Source organism: Gigantopelta aegis, unplaced genomic scaffold (genome assembly GCF_016097555.1).
Source record: "Gigantopelta aegis isolate Gae_Host unplaced genomic scaffold, Gae_host_genome ctg5416_pilon_pilon, whole genome shotgun sequence".
Lineage (NCBI taxonomy): Eukaryota > Metazoa > Mollusca > Gastropoda > Neomphalida > Peltospiridae > Gigantopelta > Gigantopelta aegis.
In genome coordinates, this window is record NW_024534398.1 from 3242 (window position 1) to 9104 (window position 5863).

Here is a 5863-nt window from a genome sequence, read left to right on the forward strand (position 1 = left end):
TATTATGATAATATATTGTAACTCTGTATTTAATATAATGATATACAGACCTTAACTGTCCTACAACGAGAGATTAAAGGTGTCATACTCCTCTGGTATAATTCCTTGACAATATTCTTTTGCAGTAAGAAGTTTTTTTAGATAAATAATCCATAACCAGTGCCCCTGTGGTATTAATTATAAATAATGTCATTATGACATCAGTGTTATCTATGTACCTCGCGCTTTTCCCAGAAAGAGCGGGCAACCAAAATTCTTTACGATAATTTGTCAAGACAGCAAATCGACCTTCCTTTGAAAAGCCTAACCATGAGCCTCCATTCACAAGATCTTTACCTAGAGCAATGAATATTTTAATATAACAATAGTGTTGACCACACCCACTGCAATTACATCTTGGCAGTCAGGCCAAAAACAAGCTGGTAATGTTTCTCTATCATAAAACTCATCTCTGTTATTGATAGCAATCAGTAAATACCGTCCATTCCGTCAGGGACTGTAGTGAAGAAATACAATACACATTTTGCAAAATACAAACGACTCCGGAATTATCATTGAATAATAATTATTAATAATTATTACAAAGTTAAGTTTACGGACTTTGGGTGCATTTCGTTTCTGTAGAAATTTCAGAATGTTTCCGTATACTTATTCCGTAAAACGTCAAATGATGTATTGTACTAGAATAGTGAGACTTTCTTACTTCCCACTAGAAGAACTATACATCAGAGTACATCAGCACTCTCAATAAAGTAATCAAATACAGTGTCATAATGATGTCATTTTATATTTAATAATAGATGATAGAAATTGGACAGCTTGATGAACCTAAACTTTACGAAAATTACCTCCCAGGACAGTATGTGTATAAAAGTTAGACGCCACACCCATCAATTAATAATATCTTATTGAAAAACTCTCTTGTGTAGTTATTTCTTCATCGTGTCTTTGGTTACCGTGGTGTCATCCTCTTTCATTGGGTATCTCGTGTATATGATCGTGATATACAGATCCTCGAGTGGGGTAATCCCTATATTAATTGTTAATATTACTCAATAATTATATAGCTACAGTCAGTGGGAGGAGGAAGGCGGGAGTCAGGGAGAAGATCAAAGAGTTAACACCTGACCGACATACATTATATCAAGTATTGATTGATCAACGAGACTTTCCACAAATAGTAAATAATACTAAAATATCATGTTTAGATAGAATACATGTAAAATAATATTATATAGAGAGCATTACCGGAGGCCATTACTTTAACTGCTAACAGAAAGGACAAGTCGATATATGCTATATCAGGTATCTAATGAGTAATGACCCTGTTTTTATTAGAATCTAATTAATAATAGGATTTAGATTATGTAATCATGAAGATATCTTACCCTTATACTTCATCTGATAAAGAACCTTTACAACATGAATTATTCCCACAATTTTTGTACCATCTGGAGATGAAAAAGGTTAGATGGTCGGATTTGTTCATCTGTTAGTGTGTTTGTTTGTTTGTTTGTCTGTCTGTCTATTGTCTGTCTTGTTTGTTTGTTTGTTTGTCTGTCTGTCTGTCTGTCTTGTTTGTTTGTTTGTCTGTTTGTTGTTTGTCTGCCTGTTCTGTCTGTCTTGTTTCTCTCTGTAGGTTGTTTGTTTGTCTGCCTGTCTGTCTGTTTGTCTGTCTGTCTTTGTTTGTTTGTCTGTTTGTTTATTTGCCTGTCTGTCTGTCTGTTTTGTTTGTCTGTCTGTCTGTTTGTTTGTTTGTTTTTCTGTCTGTCTGATATCAATTATGTAATGTCTTTACTAGGCCCTTCTTTTATTGTGAGAGATTTATTATCATCAGGGAGAGAAAAATTAATATCCCTTGGTTAGAACAAGTTGAAGTCCATCGTGAAACTACTCGTAACATTAGAGTACAAGTGATGTCATTTTATATGGGTTGTCGAGTATGTACCTATAATATAATTTTATTAATTATAATATTTTTTATATAATTTTAATATTAGGAGATGCAACAATCATCTAGTGTGTATTGGGTGAGTATTATATAGCATTTATATAACAAAGAGTAAGTCCCTGTTAATTTAACATAATATAGTGGAGATATTCTATTCGTATTGAAAACCTCAGTGGATCACGTGTACAATTACGTCAACGACACTGGAGAATTTTAGTTCAAGTGGATCTTTGGAAAAACTGTTCGTGGAGATGGAGTAATTGGTCAGGTATGTGTTAGAGGAGAGGCTAGAATTATGACAATATATATTTGTTTCCATAGCAAACCAGTGTTATCTGTACGTCAGCCTGCATTCCAGTATTGTAGTCATGTCTCATTACAAGTACCTACAGGACACATGTGGTAATTAAACATGTACATTTATTTTATATTACATCTATTATTCTCTTGTCAAGGGGTACATTCGAATGGAACGCGAAGATGGGAAATTTTTTGATGTACGTATACCTCCTTTTTCATTGGAAATGCAAGAATATTAATGACATCATATTACATCATTACAAATCCATTTTAACAAAATTCTATTGACAACAACAACATTAAAAAAGAATATTTTTGTACGAATAATTAGAGGGAATACGGTATAAAGTATGGCCAGTGTCTTGACGCCTCCTTCGACAGAGATTAGGAGCTAGCTTGCCAAAAGTAATCGTTATACAGTAACTGCCGACACAAATATACAGAGTAGTGACATCACTACCGACTAATTTGTGTATTATCGTCATAGTTGTCAATAGGTAGGTGAGTATCAAATAGTCCAAGTTGACAATGACTAGATATTTAATACCCATCTCATATTGTCCCCATCTCTCTCCTTTCTTCCTTAGCTATTAGTAATGGATATTACAACTCGTATGTTTCAGCAATCTCTATGTGAGAGTCGGTCTCTTGTTGATAATCTCGATCCCACAAGCGCACGACTAGTTAATGATCTTCAAAAACAGATCAGTAAATTAAAACGTGATATTGAAACTGAAAAGTTAAAATGTCGTCACATGGCACAAGATCATTTGGCGGAACTTAAACGTCTACGAGAAGAACATGAACGAAGACTAGAAAGTAGTTTAGAAGCTTTACCAATTTACGAAAAGACAATGAGAAAGCAGCTGAATTAAAAAAGTTAGAAGAGCAAATTCTACGACAAAAAGATCAAGAAATTAGACATTTAAACAAAGAGAAAATTGAAGAATAAAAAATCTCTCGAACGACGACTTCAAAAAACAATTTAACGATAAACTTCGATTCTCTATAGAACAAGAACATCGTCTAGCGTTTGAAGAGGCTCAGTCACGGTTACCTGGAGAAGATGAACTTATAGCTCGAGAAACTAAACTAGCGAAAGAAGTATTCCTCTTTAGGAGACGAAAAACTATCGATTAGAAGATCAAGTCAAAAATTTATCTCAAGAAAACAAAATCATTGATTGATCTTCTTCGACGTTCCAAACAGGAGCACCAGACTGAGTTTGAGTCTCTGTTGAGACAGAACAAGTCTGAGGCTGCTCGAATGATAACGCTAGATTGAGATTAGCAGAACAGATATTCAAGAAAAAGAATCTGAATTTATGGACATCAGTCATCGAGCTGAAGTAGCTGAACAAGAATGTGAAGAGTTAAGAGTTGAACTTAGTCAATTAAAAACAACTCTACAAGAAAACTACAGCTGCTTCCAATAAGAAGAAAAAAAGGAGATGATACATCACCTCAATTATCAAGAGTAAGCTCCTTTCATTAAGTAATTAATAAGGAAACCTTAATCATATTGTTAACTTGCTTTAGTGTATACTAAGAGTGAGCCCCTATAATATTAGGTAGCAGCTGGTGTACCTGAATTAGCCACAAGTTTGTTATCATGACCAATTTATAGTTAATTATAGTCTGTGGTGTAGTCCCTTGACATTACAGGAACATATTAGTAGTACTACTAGAGAGAGGATAACCTTTATATTATACGTTAATTAGAGAGTAGGTCTGGAGTTTCAGTTATATAGTTATTGAGAGGATAACCCTGTATTATGCTTCTAATTAATTAGTATAATTTTTATGTACTGTTATTGTTTATTTAGTTTTTGTTATGAATACAAATCAACTTTCTATAGCCATCTGCTCCACTCTTAAAACAAATGAAGAATTGGAATATTCTGTGAAGAAATTAGAGGAAGATAAAGCTGATCTGAAACAAGAAAATGCTTCACTGGTAAATGTATCTTGTGGTATTAATTCTTTACTCTCTCTCTCTCTCTCTCTCTCTAGCGAAAGAAGTTAGTACAAGATAACTGAAGCCAAACAAGGCAAAGAAGTTGATGACAGGATGAAAGAGATTACGTAAGAGAAATGCTGACTTGTAACTCTTACAAAGACACTTGACGAAAGGTGTAAAGTATTGAAACTTGAAAACACCAAACTAGTAAAGAAAAACAAACATCCATTTATTCTCCATGCATCCATTTATTCTCCATACATCCATTTTATTCTCCATACTCATCCATTTATTCTCCATGCATCCATTTTTTCCATACAATATACATATTGTTAAATGTATCATCTATGTATTGATACCATTAAATGGGTTTCTATGGTAACCAATAGTGCCTAAAATGTTTCAGAAATGTTTTTTATGGTGACCAATGATGATTATTGTATTATACTTTAATGTATTTTAAATGTATTATAATATATAATTATGTTAAATATTTTTCTATGTTTATAGCAAGAAAAACAGACAAGTGATAATAGTGAGGTGGACAACAGATCAGGAGAACCTCTGCTCGACAACATGCTAACGATATTTCAGATTACACAAGAAAAATTGCCACACGAGACAGAGAAAATACAAGAAATGAAACGAAAGTTATCAAAAGTAGCCCCTACAATTAACATCCTAATTATTCCTTATTACTTTTAGTTTGAAGTGACTTCTGGTCCAGCTCTCGAGTCAGCTAGTGAAGTAATCCAAAGAAAATTGAAGTCATTATCAATGGAGAAAAACTAAGAATGGAAAAACTCATTACTAAAACTATACAATGTAAGCTCCCCACCCACGCATGTTAATTATTATTTATTGTATATAGCAACTACCTAACTGTACTGATGTGGAATTAAAGTACAAAGAATTTTTCCATTGAAGCAACCCGCCTGCAGGAGCTGTCGGAGGAAAATGAACATTACGTAGGCAATTAAATGAGTTACAACTTCCAAGTGATATAGATGGTAAGATACCACGAAAGCCATTAGAGCCTGTACCAACTAGTAGTCTGGTGAGTATGTCTAGGGTTGCTGTTAGGAAAGATTTTTTTATTTGATTTTACTAGTCAACTGAGCTTGAGTAGTTTCGTGAAATGAGAGATGAGAATCAAAACTACAAACTCAAATCGAAGATCTTTCTCAAAATAGAGAAAGAAAATAAAGAGCTTGCTAATGAGCTTACTGATATGCAACTAGCAGCGTCTTCTTCTGAAAAGAAACTCAAATTGTTAGAAGAAGATTTAGGACCAAGCTCGTGCTTTGCGCTCAAGTGAGTCCCTTTTTTTCAGCTTGCAAAGTTTCATGTTTTAATGCTCTAGGATTTAGAACGAGTCCAAGAACATTGTATTGAACTTGAAAGGAAGTGACTGAAACTCGTGGAATACTTAATGAAAAGACACGGAAATGTCAACTAGAATTAGTGAGAGACACACAACTCAGTACTCATAGTAGTTGTCTAGTTTAATAACTTGTAAATTAAAGGGGCTAGTTTGTGTATGGGGAACTAATGTATTATCCTTTCTCAAAATTGCCCAATAAATTCCCGCTTGTATTATAATGAAATTATTGAATTGAATGAGATCATTGTTTATTCCATTTCCTTTGTTCT

At 33.6% G+C, this 5863-nt stretch overlaps 1 pseudogene; it reads left to right on the plus strand.

The window, feature by feature from the left end:
* Nucleotides 1–1788: 1788 nt before the first annotated feature.
* LOC121366360 lies at nt 1789–2490 on the plus strand (annotated as a pseudogene).
* The last annotated feature ends 3373 nt before the right edge of the window (nt 2491–5863 follow it).